Source organism: Pongo abelii, chromosome 5, assembly GCF_028885655.2.
Source record: "Pongo abelii isolate AG06213 chromosome 5, NHGRI_mPonAbe1-v2.0_pri, whole genome shotgun sequence".
NCBI lineage: Eukaryota > Metazoa > Chordata > Mammalia > Primates > Hominidae > Pongo > Pongo abelii.
Window position 1 is genome coordinate 56294829 of NC_071990.2, and position 16078 is coordinate 56310906.

Below are 16078 nucleotides of genomic sequence, written 5' to 3' on the forward strand. Positions count from 1 at the left end.
GGTCATGAGTAATAGAGTGTCCTAGAGAGGCAAATATCTGGCTATTGTGAGTCTGGTGCTAGAAAACATATAATAGTATTAAAAAAATCAAAGGCTAAGAGATGGATAATTAATTCTGGATTTGAAAAGTTAACAACAAAAAAAGGATACTCATTTAAGTACTAAGTATTAAGCTCAAGGCAAAATTCACTAACACCCATTTTGATGTCTGAATCTCTGCCCTTAACCTAATAAATGAAACAACCTAAATGAAGTTATTTAACTAATGTATCCTTTTGCCTACTAATGCATTTATAATTTGATTATGTCTATAAAATGTTGGCACCTGTCTAGATGCTAGAAATAAAGAAAAATACTACTGTACGTATTCACAAACAATCTTTGCCTGCAGATAGCTTATAGTCTCATAGTGTAGGACATTTATAGGAACCCAAATATAAAATATACATATATCTTTGTAAACATAAGATATTAAATATATTATTTAAGTTCTTTGATTTCATTATAAGTCTTATAATAATGTAATTCTTGCAATTAGATTATTAGAGATAAGCAGGTTCAACAGGTGCTATGGTTGATTAAATAGTTATCTTGAAAATTTAGGACCGATAAAATGCCCAATCTAACTCACAAATTTCTTCCCACCAACACACTCTTCCTGATTTTACAAAGACGTTTCCTTCAGTTTCTGTTTGAGAAACTAGATTACATATCATCTTCACCATAAAAAAAGTAATCAATGTGGTAGTTAAATACATAAACATTTAACCAACTGTTTATTATTTCACCTTTCATTTTACTCATATGAATATAAAATTCAGGCAATTGTGTAATGAGAATTCAAGACTCTCATTGGTATAAGAAATGAGCTTGAAATTTTATTTTCATATTGACACTTTATATCATCTTAGATTTATAATTGTTGGTTTGAAAATAAGATTCCATTGACAAAATAAAACTATTTTGCTATCCTAGAAACTATTCTCACTTATATTACAATTAAATAACACAATCAAGTTGTATCTATTTATGGTAATTGAGTAATTAAGTTACATTTCTTTGTAAGAATTTCCCCCAAAGATATTCAAATTTAAATCTTTAAGATATTTATGCTTAATTTTCCTAGGTTTGAAATTGCATCCACAGATTTTGTGGTAAAATGGAAGTTTTAGCAGCCTAACAGAATGCTGATAAATTGGCTCCATGTCTCCGGTTTGTCAATTTAATTGCTGAAATCTAGAAGACAGCAATCATGATTCAACTAGATTGACCCTTTTTGTAAGCCAAAAATACTTCAGTCAAAATTTTAAAATGTTAATATATGATTTTTAAAAGATCCTCACCAACATTCAAGACTAATTGAAATGATTAATATGATCCAATGACCAATATTTTATAGGTCTTTCTCTACTGCTTTTGAAATACTTCTCTTAAGCATTTGTAGTATTCTTCCTCTGCTAACAAAAAACCTGCTATGGCATTTATTTGTTTTTGTTTTTGTTTTCGTTTTCGTTTTCACAGGGAGTCTCACTCTGTCACCCAGGCTGGAGTGCAGTGGCGCGATCTCAGCTCACTGCAACTTCCGCCTCCCAGGTTCAAGCAATTCTCCTGCCTCAGCCTCCCAAGTAGCTAGGATTACAGATGTATGCCACCATGCCCAGCTAATTTTTGTATTTTTTAGTAGAGATGGGGTTTTACCACATTGGCCAAGCTGGTCTTGAACTCCTGACCTCAGATGATCCGCCTGCCTAGGCCTCCCAAAGTGCTGGGATTACAGGCATGAGCCATCGTGCCAGGCCTATGGCATTTATTAACTCACTTTTCATTGGTTTTATGTGGCATATAGAACTTTTAGCCAATTATCAATAGTTTATTAGTTTATCATTGCTGCTCCTGTTTCAGAGGTTTTTTGTTGTTTTTTTTGTTTTGTTTTTTGTTATGTTTTTTTTGCCATGGAGCTACAGACACAATGCCATTGGTTGGATTTTATAAGGAAGAACATAGCTAGGGGTTCAAACTCAATATTACAGAAAGTAAATCCTTCAGGATCAAGTCTTGGCCAAGCAAAGTCCAGTAACTGACCCCATTTGTATCTCCATATGACCCAACTGTACAAAAGTCTCTTCTCCACTGAATAGTTTCCAAATTTCCTGTTATCAAATGAACCACTTTCAAATTGTATCTGAAGTTTGTAACTTCATATTGAGTCTCCATTTTATTGACACTGAAATCTATTACTTGAGGTGAGATGAAACATTGAACTAATGATCTCACCCTTACAACTTCCCAGACATAAACATACTGAGAGCAGAACCAATCAAGAATGAGACCTAGTGATACATGGTATTTGGTTTCTTAAGGAGAATAGAGAAGAGACAAAAGGAATTTCTGGCCTCAGAGACCCATGCAGACATTCCTAAACTGGACTAGTAAGAAATATGAGCCTTCCAATTACCTGAGAGGGAAGGAATCTGAATTGGTATGCTGTTCTAAGAAAAAATTGTTCTCTTAGCAAGAGGGCTGGGGCAGACGAAGAGGAATGTAGTCTTTCTATTCTACATATTTTCCAGGACCAGCCCTTGAAGGATGTCACATAGTGAATACTTTCCTAATGGATTTCTTTCACTATAGTATACTCTTCCAGAAAAATTTCCAGTTATAAGTGTTTTGAGTTTGTAAATGAAGTTTTAATCTTATATCTCTCACCCAAAAAATAATCAGTCATGTCAAAAATAACCTTATGTTACTTAAAACATAAACAGCCAACAGACAGCCAAATAACTATATAATACAACTATACAGGTAAGAAACAGATATCTGTATATATGAATATATAGTTGTATACAGGTACACAAATTATAAAACAAAATATATTAGCTAGTAAGAGACAATGTCTAAGTCTCAGGATTTTTCTACCATGTAATTAAATTATAAACTCTCTTTTTTTCCCCCAAGATCTTTACTAAGTATTTACTTAAAAAGAAATTTTAAAAATATTCTTGGGAAATAACTTAATCTTTAGGTCCCCCAAAGTGACAATTTGAGAACTTTCAACAGAAACACATTAGTTGTTCTTAATTGCCATAAGTACTCATGGAAGATAAAGTACATGATATAGGACTATACGTTTACTTTCTGCAAAATTAAAGAATAAGAGATAATGTGAAAGTAGTTTCAACTGTAAGTAAATGTTGTTTGTTTAAAGAATATTATAATAATCACTTTTGTGATTTGACTACCATAATGAAATTTACTTGATATGAACAGCAAAATTAACTTTAGTTTCTTCCTCTTTTATGATAAATGTAATATGGACTGTGATCTTAAAAGTAGATCTTGAGTTTCATTCCTATGGAAAAATAAACATATTTATTCTAGAAATAAGCTATAAAATACATTGATTTCTGTGCTTGCCCAGAGCTAACATTGCTGAGAAATGAGAGCATAGTAATATTTACATTGAGATCCTTTCTTATATCAACAAAGTGTCGGTTGGTGGAGCCAAGATGGCCGAATAGGAACAGCTCCAGTCTACAGCTCCCAGCATGAGCGACCAGAAGACAGGTGATTTCTGCATTTCCAGCTGAGGTACCGGGTTCGTCTCACTGGGGAGTGCCGGACAGTGGGTGCAGCGCACCGTGCATGAGCCGAAGCAGGGCAAGGCATTGCCTCACCCGGGAAGCACAAGGGGTCAAGGAATTCCCTTTCCTAGTCAAAGAAAGGGGTGACAGATGGCACCTGGAAAATCAGGTCACTCCCACCCTAATACTGTGTTTTTCCAACAAGCTTGACAAATGGCACACCAGGAGATTATATCCTGCACCTGGCTCAGAGGGTCCTATGCCCACAGAGCCTCACTCATTGCTAGCACAGCAGTCTGAGATCAAACTGCAAGGTGGCAGAGAGGTTGGGGAGGGGTGCCCACCATTGCCAAGGCTTGAGTAGGTAAACAAAGTGGCTGGGAAGCTCAAACTGGGTGGAGCCCACTACAGCTCAAGGAGGCCTGCCTGCCTCTGTAGGCTCCACCTCTGGGGGCAGGGCACAGGCAAACAAAAGGCAGCAGTAACCTCTGCAGACTTAAATGTCCCTGTCTGACAGCTTTGAAGAAAGTAGTGGTTCTCCCAGCACACAGCTTGAGATCTGAGAATGGGCAGACTGCCTCCTCAAGTGGATCCCTGACCCCCGAGTAGCCTAACTGGGAGGCACCCCCTAGTAGGGCAGACTGACACCTCACATGGCCGGGTACTCCTCTGAGACAAAACTTCCAGAGGAACAATCAGGCAGCAGCATTTGCAGTTCACCAATATCTGCTGTTCTGCAGCCACCGCTGCTGATACCCAGGCAAACAGGGTCTGGAATGGACCTCCAGCAAACTCCAACAGACCTGCAGCTGAGGGTCCTGATTGTTAGAAGGAAAACTAACAAACAGAAAGGATATCCACACCAAAAACCCATCTGTACATCACCATCATCAAAGACCAAAGGTAGATAAAACCACAAAGATGGGGAAAAAACAGAGGAGGAAAAACTGGAAACTCTAAAAATCAGAGCATCTCTCCTCCTCCAAAGGAACACGGCTCCTCCCCAGCAACGGAACAAAGCTGGATGGAGAATGACTATGATGAGTTGAGAGAAGAAGGCTTCAGAAGATCAAACTACTCCAAGCTAAAGGAGTAAGTTTGAACCAATGGCAAAGAAGTTAAAAAACTTGAAAAAAAATTAGACGAATGGCTAACTAGAATAACCAATGCAGAGAAGTCCTTAAAGGACCTGATGGAGCTGAAAACCACGGCACAAGAACTACGTGATGAATGCACAAGCCTCAGTAGCTGATGCGATCAACTGGAAGAAAGGGTATCAGTGATGGAAGATGAAATGAATGAAATTAAGCACGAAGAGAAGTTTAGAGAAAAAAGAATAAAAAGAAATGAACAAATCCTCCAAGAAATATGGGAATATGTGAAAAGACCAAATATATGTCTGATTGGTGTACCTGAAAGTGACAGGGAGAATGGAACCAAGCTGGAAAACACTCTGCAGGATATTATCCAGGAGAACTTCCCCAATCTAGCAAGGCAGGCCAACATTCAAATTCAGGAAATACAGAGAACGCCACAAAGATACTCCTCGAGAAAAGCAACTCCAAGACACATAATTGTCAGATTCACCAAAGTTGAAATGAAGGAAGAAATGTTAAGGGCAGCCAGAGAGAAAGGTCAGGTTACCCACAAAGGTAAGCCCATCAGACTAACAGCTGGTCTCCTGGCAGAAACTCTACAAGCCAGGAGAGAGTGGGGGCCAATATTCAACATTCTTAAAGAAAAGAATTTTCAACCCAGAATTTCATATCCAGCCAAATTAAGCTTCATAAGTGAAGGAGAAATAAAATACTTTACAGACAAGCAAATGCTGAGAGATTTTGTAACCACCAGGCCTGCCTTACAAGAGCTCCTGAAGGAAGCACAAAACATGGAAAGGAACAACCAGTACCAGCCACTGCAAAAACATGCCAAATTGTAAAGGCCATCAATGCTAGGAAGAAGCTGCTCAACTAACAAGCAAAATAACCAGCTAACATCATAATGAGAGGATCAAATTCACACATAACAATATTAAGCTTAAATGTAAATGTGCTAAATGCTCCAATTAAAAGACACAGACTGACAGATTGGATAAAGAATCAAGACCCATCAGTGTGCTGTATTCAGGAAACCCATCTCATGTGCAGAGACACACATAGGCTCAAATAAAGGGATGGAGGAAGATCTACCAAGCAAATGGAAAACAAAGGTAGCGGTTGCAATCTTAATCTCTGATAAAACAGACTTTAAACCAACAAAGATCAAAAGAGACAAAGAAGACCATCACATAATGGTAAAAGGATCAATTCAACAAGAAGAGCTAACTATCCTAAATATATATGCACCCAATACAGGAGCACCCAGATTCATAAAGCAAGTCCTTAGTGACCTACAAAGAGACTTAGACTCCCACACAATAATAATGGGAGACTTTAACACCCCACTGTCAACATTAGACAGATCAACGAGACAGAAAGTTAACAAGGATATCCAGGAATTGAACTCAGCTCTGCACCAAGCAGACCTAGTAGACATCTACAGAACTCTCCACCCCAAATCAACAGAATATACATTCTTCTCAGCACCACACCACACTTATCCCAAAATTGACCACATACTTGGAAGTAAAGCACTCCTCAGCAAATGTAAGAGAACAGAAATTATAACTAACTGTCTCTCAGACCACGGTGAAATCAAACTAGAACTCAGGATTAAGAAACTCACTCAAAACCACTCAACTACATGAAAACTGATCAACCTGCTCCTGAATGACTACTGGGTACATAATGAAATGAAGGCAGAAATAAAGATGTTATTTGAAACCAATGAGAACACAGACACAACATACCAGAATCTCTGGGACACATTCAAAGCAGGATGTAGAGGTAAATTTGTAGCACTAAATGTCCATAAGAGAAAGCAGGAAAGATCTAAAATTGACACCCTAACATCACAATTAAAAGAACTAGAGAAGCAAGGGCAAACACATTCAAAAGCTAGCAGAAGGCAAGAAATAACTAAGATCAGAGCAGAACCAAACGCAATAGAGACACAAAAAACCCTTCAAAAAATCAATGAATCCAGGAGCTGGTTTTTGAAAAGATCAACAAAATTGATAGACCACTAGCAAGACTAATAAAGAAGAAAAGAGAGAAGAATCAAATAGACGCAATAAAAAAATGACAAAGGGGATATCACCACTGATCCCACAGAGATACAAACTACCATCAGAGAATACTATAAACACCTCTATGTGAATAAACTAGAAAATCTAGAAGAAATGGATAAATTCCTCAACACATACACCCTCCCAAGACTAAACCAGGAAGAAGTTGAATCTCTGAATAGACCAATAACAGGATCTGAAATTCAGGCAAAAATTAATAGCTTACAAAACAAAAAAAGTCCAGGACCAGATGGATTCACAGCCGAATTCTACCAGAGGTACAAGAAGGAGCTGGTACCATTCCTTCTGAAACTATTCCAATCAATAGAAAAAGAGGGACTCCTCCCCAACTCATTTTACGAGGCCAGCATCATCCTGATACCAAAGCCTGGCAGAGACACAACAAAAAAAGAGAATTTTAGACCACTATCTTTGATGAACATTGATGCAAAAATCCTCAATAAAATACTGGCAAAGCAAATCCAGCAGCACATCAAAAAGCTTATCCACCATGATCAAGTGAGCTTCATCCCTGGGATGCAAGGCTGGTTCAATATATGCAAATCAATAAACGTAATCCAGCATATAAACAGAACCAATGATAAAAACCACATGATTATCTCAATAGATGCAGAAAAGGCCATTGACAAAATTCAATGGCCCTTCATACTAAAAACTCTCAATAAATTAGGTATTGATGGGCTGTATCTCAAAATCATAAGAGCTATCTATGACAAACCCACAGCCAACATCATACTGAATGGACAAAAACTGGAAGCATTCCCTTTGAAAACTGGCACAAGACAGGGATGCCCTCTCTCACCACTCCTATTCCATAGTGTTGGAAGTTCTGGCCAGGGCAATCAGGCAGGAGAAAGAAATAAAGGGCATTCGATTAGGAAAAGAGGAAGTCAAATTGTGCCTGTTTGCAGATGACATGATTGTATATCTAGAAAACCCCATTGTCTCAGCCCAAAATCTCCTTAAGCTGATAAGCAACTTCAGCAAAGTCTCAGGATACAAAATCAATGTGCAAAAATCACAAGCATTCTTACACATCAATAACAAACAAACAGAGAGCCAAATCATGAGTGAACTCCCATTCACAATTGCTTCAAAGAGAATAAAATACCTAGGAATCCAACTCACAAGGGATGTGAAGGACCTCTTCAAGGAGAACTACAAACCACTGCTCAACGAAATAAAAGAGGATACAAACAAATGGAAGAACATTCCATGCTCATGGGTAGGAAGAGTCAATATTGTAAAAATGGTCATACTGCCGAAGGTAATTTATAGATTCAATGCCATCCCCATCAAGCTACCAATGACTTTCTTCACAGAATTGGAAAAAAACTACTTTAAAGTTCATATGGAACCAAAAAAGAGCCCGCATTGCCAAGTCAATCCTAAGCCAAAAGAACAAAGCTGGAGGCATCACACTACCTGACTTCAAACTATACTACAAGGCTACAGTAACCAAAACAGCATGGTACTGGTACCAAAACAGAGATATAGACCAATGGAACAAACAGAGCCCTCAGAAATAATGCCGTACATCTACAACTATCTGATCTTTGACAAACCTGACAAAAACAAGCAATGGGGAAAGGATTCCCTATTTAACAAATGGTGCTGGGAAAACTGGCTAGCCATATGTAGAAAGCTGAAACTGGATCCCTTCCTTATACCTTATACAAAAATTAATTCAACATGGATTAAAGACTTACATGTTAGACCTAAAACCATAAAAACCCTAGAAGAAAACCTAGGCAATACCATTCAGGACATAGGCATGGGCAAGGACTTCATGTCTAAAACACCAAAAGCAATGGCAACAAAAGCCAAAATTGACAAATGGGATCTAATTAAACTAAAGAGCTTCTTCACAGCAAAAGAAACTACCATCAGAGTGAACAGACAACCTACAGAATGGGAGAAAATTTTTGCAACCTACTCATCTGACAAAGAGCTTATATCCAGAATCTACAATGAACTCCAACAAATTTACATGAAAAAAACAAACAACCCCATCAAAAAGTGGGCAAAGGACATGAACAGACCCTTCTCAAAAGAAGACATTTATGCAGCCAAAAAACACATGAAAAAATGCTCACCGTCACTGGCCGTCAGAGAAATGCAAATCAAAACCACAACAAGATACCACCTCACACCAGTTAGAATGGTGATCATTAAAAAGTCAGGAAACAACAGGTGCTGGAGAGGATGTGGAGAAATAGAAACACTTTTACACTGCTGGTGGGACTGTAAACTAGTGCAACCATTGTGAAAGTCAGTGTGGCAACTCCTCAGGGATCTAGAACTAGAAATACCATTTGACCCAGCCATCCCATTACTGGGTATATACCCAAAGGATTATAAATCATACTGCTATAAAGACACATGCACACGTATGTTTATTGCGGCACTATTCACAATAGCAAAGACTTGGAACCAACCCAAATGTCCAACAATGATAGACTGGATTACGAAAATGTGGCACATATACACCATGGAATACTATGCAGCCATAAAAAATGATGAGTTCATGTCCTTTGTAGGGACATGGATGAAATTGGAAATCATCATTCTCAGTAAACTATCACAAGAACAAAAAACCAAACACCGCATATTCTCACTCAAATGTGGGAAGTGAACAATGAGAACACATGGACACAGGAAGGGGAACATCACACTCTGGGGACTGTTGTGGGGTGGGGGGAGAAGGGAGGGATAGCATTGGGAGATATACCTAAAGTATAATAATAATAATTAATTAATTAATTAATTTAAAAAAAGAAAATACCTCTTTCAATCTGCCTATTTGGGGAAGTGATTTAGGAGAATGTGATGTCTGAGGCTCATTCTGTGTAGGAATGTGTGGGGTACTGAAGGCCAACATTCGAGCATCACCTTTTAATGAGGGCTTTAGTAGACACCAGTGCTCAACAGTATGAATGCAATAACCAAAGAGGAAAGAATAACAAATTGTGTGGGGAACGGATATTCTCCTACCTGGCCTCCTGTCTCCTATCCATTCTCTAATTAAAGCTAGGGTAGTATTTACATTATTTCTTTCTTCCTACTTTTTCAGCTTTATTACATCACCTCATTTTTAAAAATTCTTCCTTACAGGCTATATACATGCAATGTGACAGAAGGTAAACAATGAAGATGAACAAGTCTCAATAGTTTTAGCAATTACTTTGAACAAATTTAGATGTTTATTCACAATTATCTAAACAATTTCTCCTCCCTGAAATTGTTTAGATTCCAATTCCAGAGTTTCTATAATGAGCTTATTACTTTCACAAGGATCCTAAGAAGAATCAAGAATAATCTTACAGTATTAGGGTTTCTGACTTCCCATCTCATGCATTACCAAACAGCAAATAACAAATATTTGGCTAAGAAAATGTTCAGTTTCTTTAAAATAAGTAATCTATATTTTTCAAGAATCAAGTAGCTTCATTTGAAGGTAATAAAGGACCATCTCCGTGTTCTTTTCACTGGCCTGATTAATATGGACTTGAGCTGTCAGGAATTCAAGAGGAAAGTTGTACAAACCTGTTCAGGATGCTACAGAAAGACTCATCTTCAGAATATCATTATACCCTGATAAATTCAGAAACTCAGGAAACTTGATCAGTTATTCAAAAAATCATCTCAAAAATATTGTACTATTAATTCCATTATTAAAATGGCTTTCTTCAAGGCTGGTGTGTATTCAGCGAGCGAACTCTGTTAGCCAATTTGTTTGCCTTAATAATTTCTTGCTTCCTACAGTCATACCCCATGGTAAAAATGGCTTTCTTCAAGGCTGGTTTGTATTCAGTGAGCGAACTCTGTTAGCCAATTTGTTTGCCTTAATAATTTCTTGCTTCCTACAGTCATACCCCATGGTAAATTTTAATGGAGTTTGCTCAAGATTCTCATGCCATCAGAATTATAGCTACTACTCACTAATTTTCCTCTTTGTGCCAAGAACTGTATTTGAAAATATTATTACAAATATTCAGAAGAACAATCAGGTAGTTTTTGTTATTATTCTCTGTTAAAAATGAGAAAACACACTCCAGGACACTGAGTCTTGTATGTTAGAAATCTAGGATTTTTTTTTTAAATAGGTGATAGGAAGTAACTGAAGAATTTTAAGCAAGAGAATGACATAATCAGAGTTACATTTTGGATAAATTATTCTGGTGGCAGAACTTACCTAATCCTTGGGTGATCTGCCATGGGCAAGAATGAAAGTGAATGCTTGTGTAGTAAGGGTGATGAGAAACACTATAGGCTAGAATTAAGGTAGTGACATTGTTAACGAACTTCAGCTTTTTAATTTGTTTTAATGTGTAAACTTACCCTAAGACCTTTCTCAACGGTCTTTCATGCAGCCTTTACAAATATATAATAATTGACATGCATATAAATCATTTTTGTTATTCTTGCCAAGATTTGTGGTTCCCTACTATACACACGTTTTCACACTGCAGCCTGATTGCTTGTATTAGCTACAACAACGGCTAATGCCCTAATGAAGAGAAGCCAAAGTAAGAAAAAATCTCTCTCACTCTATGTATTTCTCTCTTTCTTTCTCTTTCTCTGTCTCTCTCTCTCTCTGTCTCTGTCTCTCTCTCCCCACGCCCCCTTTCTCTCTTTCTCTCTCTCTACTGACTGAAATATCCCACATTTCAGTAGGAGGGTAGGGAAAGAGAAACAATCAACTTTTTTTATCCAAATGAAAAGAATATAGCACACAACACTTCCTCTCCCATTCTTTAGTGAGAACTTAGTTATGGCACCAGGACTAGCTGCCAGGTAAGCAGCTAGTTTCCAATAGGGCAGCTATATGTCTATAATGAAGAGAAAAAAGGGATTTGAAATGACAACTGAAAGTGTACAACAAAATTCTTCCTTATGTTTTTCTATGTCATTCTCATAAACACAGTTCTTCAATTATTTTAATTGCCGCCCAAACAAACTTTAAACCCTTTCTCCTATTATTCATGTCCTGTTTTATCTGACTCTTTCCTACATACAGGGTATTATTTCCTGTTGCTGTCATTTAAACCTTGTTGTTTTAGTAAAAAAATAAACAAATAAACAAATTCCCCCTTACTCTTTTCCCTTTTTTGCTTTATCCTTATATTTTCTATTAGATTGCAATGCATTCTGACTTCCAAAAACCCTAAGCCTGCATGTCTTCTAATCCCATATTTAATGTTTTCTCTGTTACAGAGCCTGACTTGATCCCACCAACCAGAATAACCCTTCTTCCATTGAACATCTTGAGATCTTGACATATATCACTTCATAGGTGTTAATCATTTGATTTTTACAAAATTTAAGCACTTTTATTATTGAATATTGCACATATGGAAAGTCATATATAAAAATAAATGTGATAGATTGTTGCAGTAATAACCCTCAATTTGTTCATTCTTCTCGTAGCTGTGTTTTTGTGTCATTATCTCCGAGGTAAAAATCGCATATACATTTTTAAAAATTTATAAGATCGGATTTTTAACTATCATTTATACTAAGAAGTAACACTATAAATATCTCCCTCACCTATTAAATACTGTGCCGTAATTTTGGGATAACCATTATGAATTTTAAAATTTTTAAATCATTCCCTTGCTATCCCTTAATGTACATACATATATGCCTAAAATATTGAGTTTTGCTTTATTTTGAGGTTTATAAAAATTGTATCATACTATATGTAATCTTCTATGATATACTTTATTTCTAAAACATTATGTTTGTGGGATTCATCTATAGAATTTTGACTAATTTATTTTCACTGATATATAATGTGATATATTTGTCCATTTTCTACAGATCAATATCTGTGTGACATCCATATTTTTAGTTATAACATACATGCATGTATTTATTATTCTCCAAGATAAAGAGTTTTGTCCTAAACCTTCTTGCATAATTTCCAGGTTCAGATCTCCAGAAGTGTTCCAAGGTAAAAATTTAGGAGAAGAATCCTTAGGTGGTAGGTATGTAAATGTTCTTCTTAACTTATTATATTAACGGCTTTCAAAATTATTTTACCAATTTATACTCCCACCAGCAACATAATACATAATAATATTCTCTTCAACCATGTTAAAACATTCTTTAAAAATCATTTGCCAATCCAGTGTGTATTGTGACATTACTTTGGTCTTTATTTGTCTTTTCATAAATGTTAGTGGAGTTGAACATTGTTTTATATATTACTTGGCCATAACTGGCTTGATAACAATTATTTCAAAACAGATAAAGTATTTTTCTTTCTAAATGATGGTTTGGCACTCTTTATGTCCTTATGAGGAGATGCTTGAAAGAAAAAGTAAGAAAGCAGACTTCTTCAATGTGTTCATTCTAGTGTAACACACAGCCATGAAAGAGGATAAGCTCTTTGAAATCAACTCCTACAACATTATCTAGGAAGTAGCATTTCCTATGAGAGCTGTTAGAAACCTTGAATAATAAAACAGATAAAATACGAAGCATTTTAGAAGACTTCTTCAGGCTCTAGAGACAAAGTTTGAGGTACTGATGTTTACAACTAGTAAAGTTGAAATAAGAGAAACCAGCACAGATTTTTAAAAGTCATCCAAAAATTCTACATATTTTCTAAATTAGTATTGTCACAGAATACATTATTTGTCTAATAATAACATATCTTAACCCAATAATATGTTCCACTTACAGAATGATCACACTAATACTACAACATCTAGAAGTGTTTGGATTAATATTAACATTGTTTCCCCATGACACAAATTCTTCTGGACTAGTACTTACTATTCTTGGAAAACCAACTTTCTTGATAACTAGGTCTTAATGCAAAAAATATAGCAAGTTTATAAAAAGAAAGTAGATGTAATTTTAGCACAAAGTGAAGCTGTGTAAATCAAGTAAATCTTAGGAATATATAAAGGAACTTAATCGAAAGTAAGGCAGAACTATCTTGTCAATGGTGAGAAATGAGGATGATCAAATATTAACATCTCTTCTGCAAAGAGTTTTTCAAAGCCTTTTCTTGGAGAGCTATTTTAATGTTCAGTGATATTTTAAATCAGAGAAACCTTCTTTATGTCTCTCCTAAACCTTTTATGCTACAATTTAAGCTCTTTTTTCTCACCACATATACAGTATTGGTGAAAAATACATATTACTTTTTTTGTTTGTTTTTCATTAAAAACTCATCTTCATGTAGCATTTACATCAATGAAATGTTATACAAATGTTCCCAGATGTTTAGCTTCATTTTTTTTTCTCACTGCCATATTCATTTTCCCAAAAGCTCCTTGGACTATCTAAAAGTTTCAGCAAGTGAAGACATTTAGTAACTAGTACCTAGATTTTATTTTCTGAAAAACATATAGAGATTTCCAAATGACCCTTCTCATTAAACAGAGGTAACATGATTCCATAAGAAACATCCCCAGCACTATGCTGATGGACTGCACCTCAGTACCTGTTTTCCACAGGTAGACCCTGGTGTGATTTAGCTGAGTAGTAAAAGTTGGAGAACGGTTCTTATTTACTTTGCACCTACAGTAGTAATCTTGCTGAGATATGGTTTTAAATGCCATTACATGATGATGACTTACAGATTTATATCTCTGGCCCATATGTCTCCTGCAACATCAGGACTTGTATTTCTAACTGCTTTCCGGGCATCTCACTCCGACATTAACATGCCCATAACCAAGGTCTCAACTCCTTGGAACAATTCCTTTCTGTCCTATGCTGAACCTAATAAATGATTCCTCCTTCTTTCCAGTTACTTGAGCCTTATTAACAGGAGTTCTTAACTCACTTTGGATGTTTGTCCCCCCAAATCTCATGTTGAAATGTGATCCCCAGTGTTAGACGTGGAACCTGGGGGCGTGGTTTGTGTCATGAGGGCAGATGCCTCATGAATGGCATGATGTCTTCCAGGTGGTTCTGAGTTCAAGCAAGATCTGGTTGTTTGAAATGGTCTGGGACCTCTCTCTCCTCTGTCTTGCTCCCTCTCTTGCCATGTAACACGCTGGGTCCCCTTTATGCCTTCTGCCTTAAGTAAAAGCTTCCCAAGCCCTCACCATAAGCCTAGCAGATGGTGCCATGTTTGTATAGCCTAAAGAACCATGAGCCAAATAAACCTCTTTTCTTTAGAATTCACCCAGTCTCAGGTACTTCTTTAGAGCCATGCAGAATGGAATAACACATTCGCTCTCTTCTCAGACCCCATTAACACATCTTATCAACTCTGCCTGTGAAATATTTCCAGATTCCAATTACCTCTCATCACTTCTACCATTACCACACTAGTCCAAGTTACCCTATTCTCTAGGCCTGGCTTATTTCAGTGTCTTCTAACCTGCCCTCCTTTCTTTCTGACTTTACTGTAACACCCAGTAGTCTCCTCACGTGGCCAGATTCCTTTTAAAATACAAGTCATGGCCTCTTCTGCTCAAAAACTCCAAATAGCTATGCATCGCTGAGTAAAAATCCAAAGTCCTTCCAGTGGCCTTCAAGATCCTATACAACCTGGCTGTCTACTATCAGCCTACACTTATATTCTTCCTCTTTTCCCACCAATCACTCTGCATGGCCACACTGGCCTCCTTGCTGTGTCTCTAATATGCCAACAATACTTCTGCAATTGCTGCTATCTTTGCCTGAAATGCCCTTCTCATGGATATCTACATAAATCATTCATTTTGTCTCTGCCCAATTCTGTATTACCGCTATGTGAATTAGGCAACACTTTCTACCTTGGTGGGAAGCTTTTGTCCCCTCTTATAATTTAGAAAAACAAAATCATCCTGTGGGTTTCATATCTAGATTAGCGTACTCTAAAAGTGAAAGATACTTGGGATCTATTTGTTTTAAAATAAGGAAATTAGTCCCCTCACTTTCGCAATTTTGATGATGTTCTTTTAGATGTGCTATTTATTTCCCATTAAACAGTAAATTAGGCCATTTTCCAATTATTTCTTTTTTTATAAGGAAAATAAATTTATTTCTTACAGTTCTAGAGGTCAGGAAGTCCCAAATCCAGGTGCCAACATCTGAGGAGGGCCTTCTTGCCATGTCATTCCATGGCAGAAGGCAGAAGAGTAACAGAGTATGAGAGAGTAAGACAGGAAGGAGGCTGAACTTTTCCTTTTACTAGGAAAATACTCCCATCTAATCCACTCTGGCAATAATGGCATCAATCTATTCATCAGGGCAGAGCCCTCATGAGTGAATCATCTCTGAAAAGAACCACATCTCCAATTATTTCTAAATAATTTATTGAGCATCAACTCTGAGAATACCTTTGTGATAACTTTCTAAG